We start from the raw sequence: 22,039 nt of genomic DNA, 5'->3' as shown, positions 1-22,039 counted from the left end.
CCGAGAGACCAGGCAAGGTGGACAGCTGTTTAATTTCCTCCGTCTCCAGGGCAGCTATACCAAAAGCCCACCGGTACCCTTTTGGGTCCTTGAAATACCCTCTCCTGAGGTAGTCTATGCCAAGGATGCATGGAGCCTCTGGGCCAGTCACATTGGGGTGCTTCTGCCACTCATTCCCGGTTAGGCTCACTTCGGCCTCCAATGCAGTTAACTCTTGGGATCCCCCTGTCACTCCAGAAATACAAATGGGTTCTGCCCCTTTATAGTTTGATGGCATCAGGGTACACTGTCCACTGGTGTCTACTAGAGCCTTATACTCCTGTGGCTCTGATGTGCCAGGCCATCGAATCCACACAGTCCAGTAAACCCAGTTGTCCATTTCCTCCACCTGGCTGGAGGGAGGGCCTCTCTAGTCCTGGTCATCATATTCGCTATCCGCTTCTTGTAAGTATGAATCAGAAGTCCCTTTGTTAAGGTCGGAAGTGGAATCAGCCCTTCTACTCTGTCTAGGGAACTGCTCACTGGAGACTGGAGCAGCAGTTTTCCTGGAAGAACCCCCTCTTGTGGTTTTTCCTTGCAACTCATGTACCCGTGCCTGTAGGACTGAGGTAGGTTTTCCATCCCACTTCCTCACGTCCTCTGCGTGGTCACGCAGGTAAAACCACAGGGTGCCCTGGGGTGTGTACCCATGATGTCTCCTCTCTTGAGCAGAGGGATGCTTGCTCCTAATGGCTGAGACACTGGCCTGTGCAGGTGGGGAGCAGGACATATCCTCTTTGAGTTGCTGGACCTCCTGAGACAGTTTCTCCACAGCAGAGACACAGGCATGTAGGGAGGAAGAGAGACTTTCTTCATATTGCCGGAGTTGGCCAGCCACTTCATCCACTGTTTGTTCCTCTCCATCTCTCCAGGTCATTATTGCCAATGAGTTTGCATGTGACGCTGGTGCGCTCTGTACAAACTTCTGCCACATGGGTCAGGTGCATTTGACTTCATCTGGGTCTTTGGATAACTGCTCATTGTTCAGGTCATCATAAATCACCTCCAGCACGGCCAGTTCCCTCAGGTACTGGATACCTCTCTCCATGGTGGTCCACTTTCCTGGGTGGCATATAACATCTTCCTTGAAGGGATACCTTTCCTTCACATCTGACAGGAGTCGCCTCCAGAGGCTGAGGATTTGTGCCCCTTGTCCAATTGCTTTGTCAATGCCCCCTTCCCTAGAAAGGGATCCCAGCTGCTTGGTTTCCCTACCCTCTAATTCCAGGCTACTGGCCCCGTTATCCCAGCATCAGAGCAGCCAGGTGACAATGTGCTTGCCTGGACGATGGCTGAAGTCTTTTCGCATATCTCGCAGCTCACCCAGAGATAGGGATCGGGTGGTTACCATCTCATTTACGGGTTCTGCCTCCTCCTCCTGTTCTCGTGATGGCCCTGGTTCATCTTCATCCCTTACTAGACGAGCTGATTTTCTTGTGCATTTTCTTTTTTGTATAGGGGCGACTGATACCAGCATGGGTTGGTTCTCTGTTGCAGGGGGCGGAGTAGCTGCCGTGCCTGCCCTGGGGGGTGAGGGAGCCGCTGTGCTTGCCGTGGGGGGTGGGGTAGCCACAGGGCCTGTTGCTTTGTCATCAGCTGCAGAGACGTTTCCTTCCCCTTGGGGGTTCTGAGTGGTGTTAAATAGGGCTCGGTAGGCGTGGGCCAGGCCCCAGCACATTGTAGTGATTTCTGTCTTCCTAGAATGGCCAGGATGACAGCATACTTCTTCCAAATATTCTACTAATTTTTCAGGGTTCTGCACTTGTTCAAGGGTAAAGATCCAGAACACTGGGGGTGCCCATCGCCCTAGGCATTTGCCCATGCTATCCCACTCGCCCTGCCACTCATAACTATCCAGCCTTGGGGCAGATCTCTGGATGACATTCTTGAATTGCCTACTAACCTTGGATAAAACCACAACAATATTCCCAAGGAGTACCAATAGATGTATCTTAACTACCCAGGGATGTTCAAGGTACTGGCAAGTTATTTTAACAAAGGAGATGACATCATAGAGAAAGGTAGCGAGGGTGCCATTCTCTATTTCCTCCATAAAAAATCTCTCGGAGGAAAAGGTATAATTGCTAATGGTCTCCATGAGGTGGTACCCGAAATGCAGAAACGGCTTCATTACGAATCCCAAATACCAAATAACCCCCAATGCCAGCGTTTTAGTAACAAATCTCCCAGGCAAAACATCATTAATCACGGCAGAGCACAACAGACTACAAAACCCAACTCCAATCTTTAACAGGTACAGTAAAAACAAGAGCATGGTGCAGAACAAATTAATAAGTTACCAGATATAAATTCCTTAATATGCTCTAAATAATCTGTCGTTATGTCAACCCTTCGTGCCCCACGTTGGGCGCCAAAAAAGACTGTCGTGGTTTAACCCCAGCCAGCAAAAATAAACTCCACGCAGCTGCTTGATCACCCCTCCCCGGTGGGATGGGGGAGAGAATCGGGAGGGCACAAGTAGGAAAGCTCCTGGGTTGAGATAAAAACAGTTTAATAATTGAAATAAAACTAAGTAGAACAATAATAATAACAATGAGAACAACAACAATAACAGAATACACAAAGCAGGCGATGCACAACGCAACTGCTCACCGACCGCTGACTGCGTGTCACGAACGGGGGGGGGGGGGGGGGCGAGCCCCCCCCCCACCTGGTTTTTATACTGAGCATGATGTCACATGGTATAGAATACCCCATTGGCCAGCTGGGTCCACCACTCCGGCTGTGCTCCCCCCTCTCGGTGCAAGCATCACCCAGCAACAGCCAAAGCATCAATGGGCCATCGAACCCAAAACACAGCACACCCTCCAAGCTACTGGGAAGAAAGTTAACCCTGTCCCAGCTGGAACCAGGACACCACTGCATTTAATCCAATATTTACCCATCTAACAGTTCACCCATAAAATTTTATCTAACATCCTTTTCAGGCTTCTTGTTGGCTAAATTTAGATATTCTGTGTTCTATCTTCCACAAACTGCAGCAATTTAAGAAATCTTTGAAAATTCTTTGTTCTGGAAATAAAAAAGAATTTAGTCATAGCGCAAAACTTGCATGCCCTCTAAATGACTGCGTATCTAGAAGTAAAATTCAGAGAAATCAAATCCCAAAACCCTGCCCAAACAGGCTTACTGCAGAAAATGGAAACATTTCAGAAGCAACACAAGTATCACTTTCATACTGATAACTATTTTACATGAAAGATATTCGTAGACTCTCAACACATCTCAGGCACAAACCCCCAAAATAAGCAGGAGTCCAAATACTATCATGAGAAGAAATTAAAGGACATGACTTCCATAAGCCTAGGTTTCTGCTTCTGAAAAACTGGTCTCAGTAAACTGGTCTTTCACCATTGTTGAAGAAGAACCTTTTGGAAAGTTCCATCCTTCAAGCTTGCTTTTTAAATGTCACAGCTGTGGAGACTGCTTTGAGATATATTATGGTCCTACCTACTGCAGCACATATAAACTAAGTATAAAGCTATAAATACAAGTTTCCTATACTGTACTAACGCACCTATGTGCACTAGAGTATTTTGTATATTAAGAGGTTAGTCGTCATGTTTATATTAATCTGCCAACAACTATGTTGCTACTGGCAGGCATAATGAAATATATTAATACTTTAACTTTCTTGTGACTACCCCCTCAGTTAAAAATTTTTTTCTAACAGTAGAGATCTGTGCCACATTTGGAGACACTGTCTTGACATTCCTGCACAGATCTGTGGCACTGTAATGAGAAATGGCTGTATCTGCAACATATCTGTAGAGTGGACTGCTGCAACCACATACTGAACCACTGTGGATAGGATAAAGTATAGAATACAGCTTAACCACCCCTCTTAAGCGCTATTGACATAAAAGTAGGATGTTAACAAGAACCTGTGATTCCTCTCCAGCATTATCTGTGACCCGGAATTGTTTTTTTTTTTAAAACAAAGCTTGACAATTTCATAATGAAAACAAGCACAGAGCACAAAGGAAAGAAACTATATATATAAAAGGTTAACCAAAACAGAAGTATGGCTTGATACAGGTAGATGGATTTTAAGAAGTTGTATAAACATGACTTTAATCAAATGCAGATTTATCACCAGAGGGAAGAAATCTGTAGCCTCTTTTCCCCTATATAAGCACCACCAGTGACAGTAAACGTCACTTCACAGATAGACTATGCCTTCATCTGATGGTATAAATATAGAGCAATGTAAGTTCACAAAACAAAATAAAGTAATAAGTAAATTCCTGTATCTTGAACCTCAACATTATGCATGAGCCCTAGACAGATTTCTGTTCTTCACACTTAAAGAAATCAGTTAAAAATTTTCTAGTTTTGTAAAGACATACAGATATGATAACTATTATCTGCACTATGCTCTGTTCATTAACTACAGAAGGTAGTAAACAACTTCCCAAATAAATTTTATGGGGTATTTTATTGTAAGATACTGTAGATTCGCTACAGAATTGATGATGTTTTCAGTGCTGTAGCTATTGACATGAATCAAAGTTAACATTCAAATAAAAAAAAAAAAATTAAGCCACATCCCTCTGCACAAGTGTTTTACCAAACTCATGTTTAAACTATGATACCATTTGCTACAAGAAAATTCACAAATACAATTACAAGAAGAACATGAGAAAACTTGAGAAAAGACCTGAAATCTTGGCAAGATGATCTTTAAAGAATATAAAGGAGATGAGGACATGATTAACCTCTGCTGAGGAATAAGGAAAAGAGTCTTCAGGAGGACATACTCATATGAACAAGAAAAGTGCTAACATGTTCACCCGCTACTGCCCCAGAGTGGTCTTTCTGTTTCTAGAACTCGAGATGTGGAAGCAGAGTATCAGAAACAAATCATACAAAAAGATCAAAACTTCCAGTCCTCGTGGAAGTTGTCTGTAAGTCTACATCTTATAAATGCTTATGTTTAACCCCCTCCCAGTCACAGACTTCATTAGGGTGACCGAGGTGTTAGTTTGATGAATGCCTATTTACAGCTGGGGAGCAGCCTTTTCTTGCCTCTGCTTGATCTTTCAACAGTGTGAGACAGTTGCTGCTGCTTGAGCATGCGTGTTTGTGATGCTTCCAGTTCGATCTTCAAACACCTGCTATCCCTTTAGCAGAGAGTTTGTTGTTCTGCAAGCTGTGAAGGCCTCTGATTGCTGGAGCACTTCACTGACTTTCTATCCTCATTTCTTGTCCAATGTGACCATGACACAAATATCCTTGAATAGTTTGGGGGTCAATCACTTGCAGCTAGAGAAAGATCAGTTGAATGGACAGGATGACAACTTCTTCATACATGCGGAAGAGTGGAGGGGACCCCTAGAGTCAGTCTTTAAAGAAACAAAGGACTTTTCCAGTCTCAGAAATAAAAAGTGGAGAGCCCTCGAACATGGCAATCAACCAATGGCTGTATTTCTCAAGAAAAGTCTCTCTTAAAATCATGGCAGGCACACCACATCAGACACTTAAGGATAGTGTAGGACCTGTGATGCATCTTCTAGAAACAAGGCAGGGAAAGCTTTTGGTTTCTTATGGGATACTGGTTTATCTGACAGACATATTTGAAAAAAAGCTCATGTTTTTCCATTTTTCAGAGTTTTGATGTGTCCTTCAAGAACTTCATTAAACTGAACTGCAATTATACTGGCTATTAGATATTTCAATAAAACAAGAAACGATACCATGGGAATTAGTACCTGGAAACATCTGTGGAAAGCTGGATCACAAAGGCCTAGTTCCTTTGGATTCAGAAATATTTAAAGCTGTTCCATTTGTATTTGGCGTTATCCAAGATCATGATGAGAATCATAGAAACATAGAATTATAGAATCATCAAAGTTGGAAAAGACCTCTAAGATCATCGAGTCCAACTGTCAACCCAACACCACCATATCCACTACACCATGTCCCTAAGCGCCTCATCTACACGTCTTTTAAATACTTCCAGGGATGGTGACTCAACCACTTCCCTAGGCAGCCTGTTCCAAGGCCTGACCACTCTTTCAGTGAAGAAATTTTTCCTAATGTCCAATCTAAACCTCCCTTGGTGCAACTTGAGGCCATTTCCTCTCGTCCTATCGCTGGTTACTTGGGAGAAGAGACCAACACCCACCTCACTACAACCTCCTTTCAGGTAGTTGTAGAGCGCGATGAGGTCTCCCCTCAGCCTCCTCTTCTCCAGGCTAAACAACCCCAGTTCCCTCAGCCACTCCTCATAAGACTTGTGCTCCAGGCCCTTCACCAGCTTCATTGCCCTCCTCTGGACACGCTCCAGCACCTCAATGTCCTTCTTGGAGTGAGGGGCCCAAAACTGAACACAGGATTCGAGGTGCGGCCTCACCAGTGCTGAGTACAGGGGCACGATCACCTCCCTGCTCCTGCTGGCCACACTAGTTCTGATACAGGCCAGGATGCCGTTGGCCTTCTTGGCCACCTGGGCACACTGCCAGCTCATGTTCAGCCGGCTGTCAACCAGCACCCCCAGGTCCTTTTCCTCTGGGCAGCTTTCCAGCCACTCTTCCCCAAGCCTGTAGCGTTGCCTGGGGTTGTTGTGGCCGAAGTGCAGGACCCAGCACCTGGCCTTGTTGAACCTCATACAGTTGGCCTTGGCCCATCGATCCAGCCTGTCCAGGTCCCTCTGCAGAGCCTTCCTACCCTCCAGCAGATCAACGCTCCCACCCAGCTTGGTGTCGTCTGCGAACTTACTGAGGGAGCACTCGATCCCCTCGTCCAGATCGTTGATAAAGATATTGAACAGGACCGGCCCCAGTACTGAGCCCTGGGGAACACCGCTCGTGACCGGCTGCCAAGTGGATTTAACTCCATTCACCACAACTCTCTGGGCTCGGCCTTCCAGCCAGTTTTTTACCCAGCTAAGAGTGCACCTGTCTAAGCCGTGAGCCGCCAGTTTCTCTAGGAGAATGCCATGGGAGACAGTGTCAAAGGCTTTACTGAAGTCCAGGGAGACCACATCCACAGCCTTTCCCTCATCCACGAGGCGGGTCACCTGGTCATAGAAGGAGATCAGGTTGGTCAAACAGGACCTGCCTTCCATGAACCCGTGCTGGCTGGGTCTGATCCCCTGGTTGTCCTGCACATTGCTTGTGAGTGCCCTCAAAATGAACTGCTCCATGATTTTCCCTGGCACCAAGGTCAGGCTGACCGGCCTGTAGTTCCCCGGATCCTCCTTCCGGCCCTTCTTGTAGATGGGCGTCACATTGGCAAGCCTCCAGTCGTCCGGAACCTCCCCAGTTAACCAGGACTGCTCGTAAATGATGGAGAGTGGCTTGGCAAGCTCCTCCGCCAGCTCCCTCAGTACCCTTGGGTAGATCCCATCTGGCCCCATAGACTTGTGAGCATCCAGGTGGCGTAGCAAGTCGTTAACTTCTTCCTCTTGGATTATGGGGGGTTCATCCTGCTCGCCATTCCTGTCTTCCAGCTCAGGAGGCTGAGTACCCTGAGGACAACTGCTCTGACTATTAAAGACTGTGGCAAAGAAGGCGTTAAGTACCTCAGCCTTATCCTCGTCCTTGGTGGCAACGTTCCCCCCCCCCCCGCATCCAATAGAGGATGGAGATTCTCCTTGGCTCTCCTTTTGTCATTAATATACTTGTAAAAACATTTTTTGTTCTCTCTCACAACAGTGGCCAGGTTGAGTTCTAGCTGGGCTTTTGCCTTTCTAATTTCTACTCTGCACGACCTAATGAGATCCCTGTACTCTTCTTGAGTTGCCTGCCCCTTCTTCCAAAGATGATAAACTCTCTTTTTTTTCCTGAGTCCCAGCCAGAGCTCCCTGTTCAGCCAGGTCGGAGCCTGACCCCCAATGAGCTTCTGTTGCTGCTTTCTCATATCTTGTATACTGGATGTCCATACACAGAGAACACAGAAATCTTTCTGTGCCAAAGAGCTGTTCTACTCTTAGATCATTTTACATAAAGAAAGGGTTATCCAGAGAAATTGCTTTCAAGGGCAACGGCCTCTGACTGTAGATCAGGTGCAGGACGACTGTCCAGTGTTTTGCAGGGCCACAGGAAGGCCCTACTGTCACCAGGACTGGCCAGGAGGACAAAGCTGAAACCTGCTCCACAACAGTTTGCACAAGTAGGGTGTGAGGGGGCCAAGGTTTCTAGGAGAGGGAGGCTTGAAGAGCTGCTCTTCTTCAACAGTATGCAACTCTCACATTTCCTGTCTGAAATATATCAGATGTATCAGGCTACTGCTGAGGCTCCTTGTGCTTCAGAAATAAGGTGTCATGGAGGATATATTGGGTATTTCTTCTTAAAGCAACAGTACTGTTCTTTGCTGGTTAATCATGCAAATTTAACATTCTCAGGAGGCAAGCCCATTGAAAACATGAATGCGTAAGTATAAGACTTGGCTTATAGCTATAATGTGTTTCCACACAGGAATAATCCTATGACATTAAACATAAGTATGAATACCACTAAATGTTGTCCAGGGTCTCATCATTTCTCTGGTTTTAAGAAGTTACATTGTAAACCTAAAGTGAAAATTGTTCCAATCAAATTAGTTAACTATCTTATGGAAGGAGTCCCACATGAAAAAAAAAAAATCCCTAAACATATAGCGAAGATTCTGATCTCAAAGCTTGCGGCAGCAGAGCACAGAGAACATATGGCTAAGCGGACAACTAAGCTGTACCAAATGCTGTAGTGCCTACCTGTCCACCTGGCCAACTGAGAGCCCTCACCAAAGTGCAAATGCTCTTGCCTTTTTTTCTTCTAGCTCCACAACGCTTGCATATGTAACTGCAGTATCTTACCTTAAAGTGCAGAGATAGGGAGAAAGGGGAGGGAGATCGTTCCCTTTTAAACGCCTTCTGACCTGCTGAAAGACCCTGCACACCAAGACAGTACCTCTTGTGCTGACCTCTCTATTTCCGTGCTGGGCACCCTGGGCTCAGCCAGAGCTGAGCCAGGTGCACTCAGAAAAGAGAGCTTCTTGTGCTGGACTCCGGGAGTATAGTTGGCATCTAATAGTACCTGCTGACTCTTTATACTAAACTAAGTTAATATCTAATGTGGATTAGACCACTCACTGAAGGCATTTCCACTCCATATGCATTTGAGGAAAATTACCCAATTTATGAAGTAACAGGTACTAGCATTGCATCCTTTCAAGGAAAACTCCAAGCCCTAGCCCTTGTTTCCCACAAAGAAAGATGAATCTTGTACAAAAACTAGCCAATATTATTTTCTTTCTAGAAAAATTAAATGGCATAAAAATGAAGTATATATATAAAAAGCATGATTTAATTTCTACCAAAAATGGTTGTGATGACGCAGCCTTTGACAGTATCATGGATAGAGGGGTTTTGCTTGTTTGTTTTTAAAAAGGCTTAGCTGCTTATGCTTCACGTGCATGATAAGGAAAATCTTAACTTGTATTTTCCTAATCATACTGAAGATGTTATAAAATATGACAATAGTGTGTATTTTAAGTCCAAGGAACCATTTAAGCCTGTAGCCTTTACCTAGGGATACCTAGGAAAGAATGTAAGAGTGCAAATATACATGATATTTTGCCTAAGCATCTTTCAAACACAAGTGGCTTATGGACAGGGTCAGGTGTTACAATCCTTCTACAGCTTTGTCTTCCATTGTTTGTCCATCACCCCTCCTACATTCCTGAAACTACACAGACTTTTAGCATCCATTACAGCTGTAAGCAAGGAGTCCCAATACACTGCATGGAAAAAACTGATAATTTGTTTTGAGCCTACCTTCTGTTAAACTAATTGGATACCCTTTACACCTTACACTGAAGACTTTTAGTAAACGCTATCCAGACTTTCGATCTGTCTCATAATTCTATGGACCAAAATTCACTTTAAATTTAATTTTTCAAATTATTTTTTTCATTTGTTTTAGAAGAGTTTGTTGGCCAGTTTATAGCACTGACACAGCTCTCTAAGTAGAAAAAAAATGCATCTCCCCAGTAGGTACAGAAAGAACATAAGTAAGTGGGGCTGTTGTACACAGATCCTTCTCTAACAGTTGGAAGAACAGAAATCCTACCTTTGACAGGTAAAAGCCTGAAGATGAGAGCCAGAGTGTTCATCTAGAGTGAAGAGGCAGCGATGCAAGGCTACAGATGTGGCAGTCATCATTGTTTTTAATTTTCAAGGTTTCCATAAAAGGAAGATCAAACATTAGCTTTCAGCTTATTTGAAGCACAAGATCATACAGCAACTTCTGTATCACTGATGATAACTTGCCTGCCCACAGCCACATCCCTGTCTGCATAAAAAACTTGATTACAAGATTATGTGTATCTTGACAATAAACCAACAATATAGATATTTTCTATTAACATATTAAAAACTATTTAAATGTAAAGTTTTTTCTAGATTTAGATGCCTTGAAGATGATGTGCCTGCAAATCTTGAAGAAGGCAGTACCAGTTAGATCTACCATGTTCATGTAGAGAACTTTTTATATATCTTCAAGTAAATTTAATTAGTGTGTGCAGTAACTTGCTTAAGAATCCAAACACTAAAAGAAGTTTATGAAAAGATATGCTGTAGTTACTTTTTTAATACCTTTCATGTTTAGTAGTTTCACTCCTGCTCTGTGATGCTGTATCACCACAGAGCAACACAAAGTCACTTGGCTCAAAGCCCTTGCGCTCTCTTCCTATGATCTTGAGTCTGATCTGTAGACACTGAGAAATCCTAAAACTTGATGAAATCAGTTTAAAAACCTCTCCAAGTCCACTGTGATTAAGATTTAGTCAGTCAGATTTTCTTCTTTGCCACCTTAGCAACATCCTTTTGGGTTCTCTTTCCACCATTTTTCACAAGAAAGGGATAGGCTGTCTGTAAATGTGCCACAGGGAGAACTGTGCAGCCCTGGGACAGACAACTTTCCTTCACAAATATTTCTAAGCTAAAGCCCAATTCTGCGCTCACTGAGCATTTTAAATGATCTCTTTACAAAGTTCATCATCAAATACAGGATTGGGACTGTTTTCTGTTCCCTGCTACAGGGGTCTCACATGGCTATTCCTCCTATCCACTCTCAGGGTGGGTTTCCCCAACAAAAGGATCAATAAACTTGCCTACAAAAAGCACTCTTGGCACGTACAGTATTTATTTATTTAAAAATTTGCTCAGTAGGGTAGGCTTAAGTGATACACATCTCATCTCCAAGAAGGCCTCAGAGGACAGTAGCCCATACAGCTGTACCCTAGCACACTTGACTGTAACACAAATAATATAATGCAGAACACTCATATTGGGACTAAGGACCATCGTCAGCTTCCAGTTAAATTTACACCAAAAAAGGAATTAAACATTTTAAATAGGTGAAATTCAGGATTGTATCAGTATTTCTGCCTCTAGTGTGGACTAGACCATAACCTGCATGCACAGTTGTGAGTTGTGATTCTCTTTCATGGCTAAAGAAAAACATTGTTCTCACAGCAATGGATGCTTTCTGTGCAATCCCTACACTGTCCCTAAGTGTAATTCATATCCTTGGGTGAAAAAAACTAATTATAAAATGCAAAAGCAGAGAACAATTAGAGTATCGGGTCTTCCTGTCAGGTAGGAATTTTATGTGACCGTTTTGGGGTTTTATAAGATGTATGCAAGATTCTTTCTGCAAATTCATCTTCAAGGCACTTTTATAGTTAAATACATGTGATTTGTGGATATTATTTCCTCTTTATTCTAGTCACAATAATCAATTGTTTCTATGGACTGTGACTGCAATTTGAGGGGTATTCAAGTTTAGTTTAAGTTAGATTTATTTAATTTAAGTTTAACGGCAACTTTATTTAAAAGTTCAGGAGGGGGTTACAGTCTAATTTTTTTATTAGTACAGTGGTAAATCATCATTTAGAAAGTACAAACTGGGAACTGTCTCATGTGTTTAAATGGGTTAAGAGAAAAAAGTATTTGCAGGTTTTCATTTATAGTTATCTTCCAGAGCTGATATGAAAAAAAAAATGCAAGTGGAGTACTTTCTCCACAATCAACAAACAGTGCCTTTCAAAACAACAAAAACTACCTCCCCCCTCTCCCGAAGTGTTGCAGATGATGCATCATAACTAAGTTTTTTTGCCAGTCTCTGTGAAGTATTCTATGAAGCTACCAGGGTAAGACTCACTAGGAGTTTCCCTGTGAAGCATTAAGAGCTCAGTAAATACTGAAATTTTGGAACAGATTTATCTCCTACTGTATAACACTATTTTGGCAGATGGTCACTGAAAGATTTCTTCACTGTCACGTATCACAATAATTTCTGTTATGAGTGCTTTGTTAAAATAAATTTAATGTTAAAATAGCAAGCAAAATTTGGTGGCTGACTGGCAGTTGGCCACATTAAAGTAGTAAACTGAAAAGCTTTATTCTATGCTGTTGGCAGACAGTAAGCCTCATTTCTCTGACTTTGATTCAGGACTAAGGAGCAGGTACCCTTTTCACATATTCAGCAGAAAGTTAGCATGGTTGCAGAAACAGCTTTAGTCTATTCAGCAAACTTGAAGGTATACTTAGCAAATAGGATTCTGTAATTCTTCTTCTATACCACTTGCACATTAACCATATGCCAACAGTTCCAGTTTCCTCTCTGCAATGCAGCTCCAGCCTAGAGTCTACCTCAGAGAAGCAACTTCTTTATTTTCCTGAAGTACTGTATTTGAAAAGGTGAGGCAACTTTAATGGTGAAAACTGGGATTATATCCAGACTACTTACTTTGGTGTCTAGGCAGACTGAAATCTCCAGGTATAAGAAAATAGCTTATATATCTCATTCTCCAGTGGAAATCTAGAACAAAGCACCTAAAAATCCAGTAGGAGCATAAATAACCTAACAACAGTACTTTCTTTTTTAAAAGAGAAAAAAGGGAACTTTCTTTTTTAAAAGAGAAAAAAGGGAATCTCAAATGCAACAAGTCACATTTGGCTCTCAAAGGTACATTCCCCTGAATCTGTTTCCTTGAATCACATCACAATACTTTATTTCTTTTCTTTAAACCTTGCAATACCTGAATTAGAGATGCCCCTGATGGCACTCAGTCTCCCTGAATTTTGGTAAAGGGGCAATTATCTCTGTTTATTTGGATGGGAGGCATGTTGCCACTAAACTTTCTAGAGCAATTGGAACAACCACAATATTTCCTCTTTGTCAAGCCTGTGTGTCCTCACTAAGAAGGAGGTTAGTGCCTTTCTGTAAAACACTGTTACAACTGTTTAAGTAGGAGGCTGATAGAGCACAGGAGAGATCCTCCCATGCAATACCCTTTCTCATTGCATTTACAACAGTGTAAGTTCTCTTTTGTTCTGCTTAAAAAAAAAAAAAAGAAATAACTCCATAAAATTCAACAGATCTACAGAATTTCAGTGGTTTAAATTAGAAGAATTTGGCTTTGGAGAGAAGGCATTGCACCTTCTTTTACCATATTTGCTGAGAAATATGTTACAAGCAGAAAAGACTACCTGAAGAACAGGGATGGGAAAAAAAAATAATTCATGAGTAGTTCCAGCTGCTGACAGTTAGTATAACAGATTGCTGGGGATGTCAAAATGTATGCAACAGGAAAATATTTCCTGCAGGCACACTGTCAAGAGAAAATGAAGGCAGACAATAAGACAAAGTGAAAATTTAAACCACAACAGTGTTAAATTAGGTAAGCTTAAACACATCTACATGTCACCCTCCAAAGGGTGATAGGCAAAGATATTAAGGAATAACATGCATTGATCAAAAACTTTGCATGGAATGTCTTACTGCAAAAAATGCAATGGAGATTTATGCAAAAGCATTAGCAAGCATCTTGTCCTGTACACTAAAATCCCATTTATGCCATAGGTCAAAGTCTTAGGATTTACTCGATATTTATCAAGTGAATCAGAGTGAATTTCCTCCTGAGAAGAGAGACTAAGCCAGAGCATTTTTTTATTTAAGTCTGCACAAGAAACTGAAGCTCACTTAGCTCTGCCTGCCTCAGAGAGAGCACAGAAAAGAGACCACCTCTCACAGGCTGAGGGTAGCAGTAGTCCAGAGCAGCACAGGGAGTCAGTGCCCCTGTGAACTGCATCACATCACGTCACTGCAGCGTCAGAGCAACTAGGGGGAACGAGGAGAGCCACGGTAAGCCCCTCCTTCCCAGACTTCCTCTTTTAGCTCCCTGTTAATAGCAGAGTAGCAACCAGTGTGACAAGCATATTTGCCCAATTGTACATACCTCTCACCCCACTGCTGGCATTACCTTTGCTCCCTTTCTTTAGGGTCAGAAGGTATATGCTCCTACTTCACTAATATGCACAAAGACATTAAAGTATGCACTTAACCTCAGCTGAGTAGAGGTAGAGATCCCAGGGAGACTAACTGCAGCAGCTGGGCAGAAAAGGGGAAGGTTTTTGAGCATCACTGCTTGTGCAGGGAGAGAGTTTGTTGGATGAAAGGCTTACACACAAATCAACAAGTTTGAGGACAGTGATCAGGCCACTGTGAGGCTGAAATTATAGCTGACTTCTCCTGTGTTGTTTTGTGGGTACTGTGGTAGTGTTCATCAGACTGTAAAGCTTGCAAATGTGATTCATTCAGTGAGGGAGGTTTGCTAGACTGCATTTGTACAGCTTCATTCACAGTCTATGCAGTCTGTGGTTTTAGTCCGGCCCAAGATTTCATAACATAGCTTTAATAAAATTATTTTAATACTATTTTATTACTATTTAATGCTATCTTAATAAAATATGACATTGTGAATGACAGTTTCAAGATCCGTGAATGTAGTGTTTGTACTTTATAATGGTAGTCAGTTTAAACCGAAGTCTTTGTGGGATCTGGATATAAACACAGAACTTTAGAAGTTTCATTTTTTTGGTTTGCACTGCAACAACAAAAAAAAGAATTATTTTGGAATATTACTGTCATGGCAATAAGTTCCTAAATTGTTCTTCATTTTATGTTAATTGTAAAGATGCAAATTCAAATAAAACAAAGTTTTAGAGAGAGCAATTTAGACTTTATTGCCATTATTTCTCTAAAAGTGAATTATTTAACTTTTACTTAAGTTAAAGTAATGCTTAATGTATTGATTTAATTGATATATTAAAGCCGAACATTACATTAAGACCACTTTCATGGCTATTATACAAACTCAGCCTATGTTATTTTGCTATTAAAGACAATTGTTTACTCAAAAGTTATTGTTTAATGCAAATCATTTCTTTGTAAAAGTGGTATGATAAGGTCACTTTTGTAATTTTAGCATAATTAAAACACAAGACTCTCCATTCCTGTGACTTAAATTAAAATAATGTTTTCCAGAAATAAAGTTTGGCTTACTCTTATGAAGTGATAATGTTATAAGGAAGGCCCACAGAGACAGCACGTCAAGGATTAATGATACAATTAAAAAGTATTGCAAATTTAGTCCTTAGCGCAATGCTTTTTGTTTAGAAGCATTAAGCTGTACCATTTTAAGAAAAATAACTATTCATATGAGTCAGGCTGCTTAAAAATGAAATTGTATTGCTTACTCACAAGAACTGGAAACAAGCAGATAAGGCGTGCAAGCTACAAAGAGTTTTTCTCATTGTTGAAGAGTTCTGGACCAGGTTAAAAAGAATTGTAAAAGTGTGTGAAACCACAAACATTTTTAGAAAGATGGAGATGAAGACTGTAGAGGAAAGACCTCCTTATATAGCCAAAATATAAACAGTCACTATTTGCATTCTTTCATTTGAATGTATTATTTCTTTGACTTCTTTAAGATGAAACTGCAGATTAGGCTTTTCTAACAACAAAGTCAAAGTTAATTAGTCTTAACTAACAGCCAAGTTGTAAACTACTTGAGGTCAACTCCACCCTCAGGAAAATGAGCATTAGTGAGACATTTTAAAGCACTGTCTGTTTTTATAAGCAGTGCAGGGAAAGGCTAAGCCAATAAAACATGATCATTCCATTCTATATTTTAATATTAGCCTCTAAAGGACAGAACACTCCCATGTGCTTTGATGACAAAGCCTTGCACCAAACTAATAACAATATGTGAGTAAAGGAAATAACTGTCATTTTGCTTTGATTTTGGTCACTGAATTTAACAAGCAAACAACAGTGAAACCTCTATCAAACGGGCTGTGATAAGAGGCTCCTGCATGGATTGGACAACAAAGAGACCCCCAGGGACTGGTGTGAGGCTTCCTCTTTTTACTCTGAAGATAAATCATTAGGGTCTCAGTTGATTTTGGATTTTGGGAAAAAAAAAAAAAATTCCTTGGATGTTATTTGGAAATGCTAGGCGTGAGCAGCTGTTGTTAATTATGACTTCATTTTCTCCTCCAGACTTCTTTGGTTGCATGCCATAACTGCATGGGGCTTGGGGTTTACGGCTTGAAAATAGCCTTGTCATTTGGTGAAGTCTAACAGAGCAAAGGGGGCTTGATAAATGATAAAAATGTTCCTTGGAAAGCTCCTTAGATCAGATTAGTTCTCAGTTGTTTGTTTTTAGAATCCCAATAGTCTTGAACAATTAAAAGGTAAATACATGAGGCCACACAATTCATGAACCATATAGAAAATATTTAACAGCTATTGAATTACTCTTGAAAGTAACTCTTCCGCCCTTTATTTACATGGTCTGTTTATATGCTCAGCTTAGAATGTTAAATAAATTGAGTTAATCACATAATTAAACTGCAATTTAACTCGTATTCCTCATATACTGAACATCAGACAAATGCTTAAGTATCTTGATGAACAGGGGTCTTAGGGTGTTACTATGCAGGTACTATGCAGTTTGGCCCTGAGTGCTAACTTGCAAAGCTTTAAGTCTGGGGAAGACAAATAACATGTTCTTCAGCAAACTGTGGGATTTCCCCTCTCCTCCCCCCACCCCTTTCCTTTACTGGATCATTAGAAGAGACTTCAACATTTTACAGAGCTGAATCTTCAAAACAGTACTGAAAAATCTCACCATTAGTTTCTGCACAGAGTTAAGTCAGTGGTTCAGACAAAGGGAGGTTGTCCAGATAATCTAGTACTGTTAAAATTCATATGGGGGATAGGGTTATGGGATTAAGAGGGTGATGATTTGTTTTATGGTTATTTTCACTACATACTTTACATTGCTGTCTTTTGGAATAAACCAAGATTTACTGTAATAAAAGCTTCTTAACATTCAATTTATTTGTTCCATTTCCATGAGTCCCACTGTTCTATTTATCCTTTCTATTGTCCTTTTCCTTTTCTAGAGAAAGTGATTACCCTTTAAATGGAATTATTGAAATTAAGAACAGTGAGACGTTTTGACCCAGATCTCAGTTTATTGAAGAATGATGCTGCACAGACTATGGTGAAGAAATGCATTAGGAAAATCCTTCTAATTTGCTGCTGTAAAGTGCAGCAGCAACAGGACATTTTTAGCTGGTGTTCAACGTAATTGTGAGAATGATGGGACTCAAACTGTCCTCCATGTGAAATTTATCCTTCATCCAATCAGCAGAAACAACTAATGCACTGGAAGGTGTATTATATCCCATCTACTTCCCAATAAAGTCAGTGGTGTCCAATCAGACACCTATTGTTAGTAGAGAATCTGAAATTGATACAATCACCACATTGATCTACAGTTGTGTCTGTCATTTGCTTGCCACCACGTCCTCCTCCCCTTCCACTTTGCAGCCATTTCAGAGCAGGAGCCCGTGGCACTGAGTTTCAGAACATTCTAGTGATCAGATTTGTTGGCAGGATCGGGCTAAATAACGCCAGTTTACTCAGCCCAACTCCAAACAGGGGCTACTGGTAATGCCTCATAGAAGGGTGGAGGGTACCATGCTGCACAGCTTCCCGAGATAACCAAGGAAACACTCGCCTGCTCTAAGCCCTGCTATCACACCCAGCCTGGAAGCACAGAAGATCAGGCTGATTGTTTCATTTTACACACGATTGTCTCCCCAACCTGCTGGAGAATCTCCTATTGATGGACTGCTAGTAAGTTATCTAGACTGAGAAAGAAAGGCAAAGAAAAAAAGAACAGCCTTGAAATATCCTCCTTGTGCTCATGCACTTAGGAGGATGGATAGATGTGGGACAGGATTTCTTTTGTTCAGTTCGATTACAAAGCCAGCTACATTACCTACCAGTTAGGTTCACTCTCAGTACTAAACAGGCTGGCAACAGGCTGAGGGACACACATATGACAATCTGTGACTTCTGCCACTAGGAACAAGTCAGAAAGTAATTCCTTATGATATTAATTTGAAAGTTTATAGGCAAGGATCATTACGCAGGTAATCTTTAAACACTGGATTAATCTCGATCTAAAATAAGATGTAAATCTGAAGATAACTGCTTAAAATTTAAGACTATTTTAGTGCTTACATCTGTTAGTGACAGCTATCACCATAATTTTTTTTCCTTCAACCTAAAAAACATTAACTATAGGCACCTCTTTTTGTAAGCATAGTCTTCAAAAAGTTCCTCTTCTTGTGGGAGGCTACTAACACCAGTTTATTGAATGCACAAACCTCAAGCAGAGTTGGCTGTTACACAAACACACAAGTAAGTGATGCTATCTCTGATCTCATCACACGTTCTGAGTTAAGATCAGATTATCATTATCATTACTGGGATGCATGTCCCCCAAAGAAACTCCACATATTGCAATATTAACAATTTAGTAGGAACCACTATTTCCATTAGAGATGAATTTGTCCTGGTATAACAACCAAATGGATCTACCTATTTCTCCATGAAGATGTTAGTTTAATATATTAAAGATAATGTTTAACTAGATCATTAACTGCTATGATTCCACAGGCTTGCAGTAGGTACCAAACACTTACAGTTTAGAAATACTACTGTGATTTATTTTTATTTTCACTATGTTCCTTTTAGTAAAGCAGAAAGGAAAATTTAAAAAAAGAAGGAAATCAAAACCAAGAGGGATGAAAGGCATAGAGAGAAGGACAATCAAATGCATTGTTTCCACCTAAAGTCTATGACTCTTTGCACTATACAATTTGAAGTAACACAGGAAAAGTTAAAATTCATAAAAATTTACATTCACAAAACCCCCAAATTTTCCAGTCTCATTTAAGCTTAGATAGTGGTTATTAAGTATATAAGTATATGACCACTACTGCTTATTTGGATCATGTTAAATGAAAGCCTTCTACTTCATAGATGTTTTAGGTTCAAGGTCTTGACAGAGTTCAAAAGAAGCAAAACCATGAGTTCTTCATTCCCCCTCTCCAGCCCCAACTCTTGAAATACATCTTAAAAAGGCTTTTGTTTTCAGCTAATATTCTCCTTCCTGGGTGGAAAAGAAGGATTCAGAATAAATCCTACTCAAAAAGCTGATGATTGGATAACGTGTTAAAAAAAACCCAACCAAAACCCCCCAAAATCCCACCCCACAACAAAAACCAAGGAGTGAAAAAAGAAAGAAAAAGAAAGAAAGAAAGAAAGAAAGAGAGAAAAGGAAGAAAAGTAAAGCACTATTAACTTGGAGATGAAAAAAGCATTGTCTCTTTTTCCATACACAATCTGATTCTGTCAAGGCAGCAGCCAGATTAGTGAATATGGGAAAGTGAATTTAAATCAGATAGAAAAATCAGCGTAACAATTTTCCCTCCTTATCTGGAGTATGGTGCTGACTATTAATGTTTCAGAAATATATTATTTGCCTTTTCATTGATTCACACATCATTTTGTCCCTGCATAATTTATAACAGAAAGGAAAAAGAGGGTAGCTATTTTACTAAAACTGTGTTGTCCAAGTGAGTACCACAGGTACAAAATGTTTCCTTTTTTTCCTCCTGTTGTTTCAACGCTACCTAATGACTGAAAACTGAATACCAAGGACAATCATGAGCACTTAGGGCCCAATTCATAAAAAATGCTGTAAGCCATTTATGCACAAATGTTGCTACTTTCATACAGAAACAAGCTACATAAAGAATTCCCCTTTGTGATTCACCAGCCCTCTTTATGTTAACATATTTTTCCTCAGTGGTGTATATGAACAGTGCACAATTCCAGAGAGGGGACAAGGGCAACAGCAAAAGCATTTTTAGTGTTTCCTACAGAAAAACCTTAACAAGTTTGATGTTTCTCCGCCTTTTTTTTTTCCCCTCCAGTGAACCAGAGCAAGTCTGACTCTTCTTGTAGGCAATTGTGATTTCTGGAAGATTGTGTTCTTTTTTTATACTGGTAAGTTTTTATTGGTATCAGATATGCTGACAGATAATCTCTCCAAATATTCTTAAAGACAATGTTAAAAGGAGAATATTTGAATATTTACCACTTGACAATGCATTGTTCAAGTATTGTTTCCTCACAAATCAAGGCGTGTTTACTTGAGATATTGGTTGGCTGCCTAAAATGGTATTAGGTGCAGATAGATCAAGGTGTTAGAGTTTTACAATGTTTGTCAGAGACGCACTCCCACTGCGGAAACGGCACCCTTAACAGAGAGCAGAAAACCCACACAGGAGCTTAATGTAAAGTCACAGAAACCGTGTGACATCAAGTTTCATTGGTTTCCTGTTTACATGGTTTTTTCCCCCTCTGAAGACGATATTGCTACAAATTGCACAAAGCTCTCTGGAAAAAAAGAGATGCATCAGCACAGCTTTTCATCTGGTCAATTAATGAATTACACCCTTTTAGGAAGCAAAGGCAGATGCTGTTGCCCAAAACAAAAGCTTATGGAAGTTCACCATTTCCTCCTGGCTATGGTTCAGTGATGGCTTGCATGTCCAAACTATAACGTAGAGAAAATAATGAAGGCAGTGAAAAACATTAGGCACATACCCAGGTAGGACATGCCTCTAAAGAAGACTTATGAAAAGAGGTTTTTGGGCAGAGTGCTACTTCAAAAGGGGGTATTATTTAGTTTTGTGCTTTGTTTCTCTAGCTCACAGTGAATGTCTACACAAGCATCTCTTCAAAGAAAAACCCAGCTACTGCAATTTTGTCTCCTGATGGGGAAAACTCACAGAAACCAGAATTTTGGTTAGTGAGATGGATCACGAGGTTAAGCCAGAGTAAATAGAAAATACTAGTATGTATGTACATTTTCATATTTTCAGTTTTATATATATATTTATATATTAATTCTGATAGTAGAAAGTCATAGCTCAGGAAATTAGAGCAAAGCAAGCTGGAAGTCAGCAGTGCAAGCTTTTTCATACTGGACAAGCAACACATCTCTTGCACAGTATTGAGACATAGAGGTAGCTTATCCTCACAATCACAGCAAATACGTCCTAATACTAATGCCATTGCACTTCAAACTTTCTCATGTCTTTTGAGCTGTTTCATTTAAAATGCAGAAACAGAGCTGGGAACCTGTCTGGAATGAAGTTTCTCCCCTTCATTCAGAACTGCGTAAACTGTTAGACTTTGTAATTTGGCATCCATTTTGGTTGTTTGTCACAGTGACCAACACACTGTTCGACGGTGTCCACAGTCACAAAATAGGAGAAGGTATTTCACTCACAGCATAGCCAACAGCTTGCTAACTTGGACGCTTTTTACATATTTTTAGGCAAAGGGAACAATTTAATGTGTCCTTCCTTTCTTAATAATTTTTCAGCCCATGTATTTTTAATCTGGATATTTACTTGCTTAAAATTTATCCTTTGATAACAGTATGTTACTAGCACACTGGTCTGCTGGAGTACGACACTGTGACTATGACAGGTCTGTAGCCCGTAATGCCAATGCAGTCAACAGACAGAGAGACTTAGCAGAGACAAGACTGGCAAAGTTTGATACTTGTTTTCTATTCAAAGAATTTTTATTTTTTATTGCTCTAAGAGCAATTCATTTGTAAACTGAAGCAGAACATAGGCTGCATTTACGCAGGAAAATTGTAGACACAGAAGAGCCCATGTCTATGTTAGCTAGCTCTTCTATTCACTAAACTAAGATAACCACATACAAGGTAATATTTAGACATTTAGATTGGTTCCTAGAAGTGCCAG

Source organism: Calonectris borealis, chromosome Z, assembly GCF_964195595.1.
Source record: "Calonectris borealis chromosome Z, bCalBor7.hap1.2, whole genome shotgun sequence".
Classification (NCBI taxonomy): domain Eukaryota; kingdom Metazoa; phylum Chordata; class Aves; order Procellariiformes; family Procellariidae; genus Calonectris; species Calonectris borealis.
Note: the sequence above shows the minus strand (reverse complement) of the source record.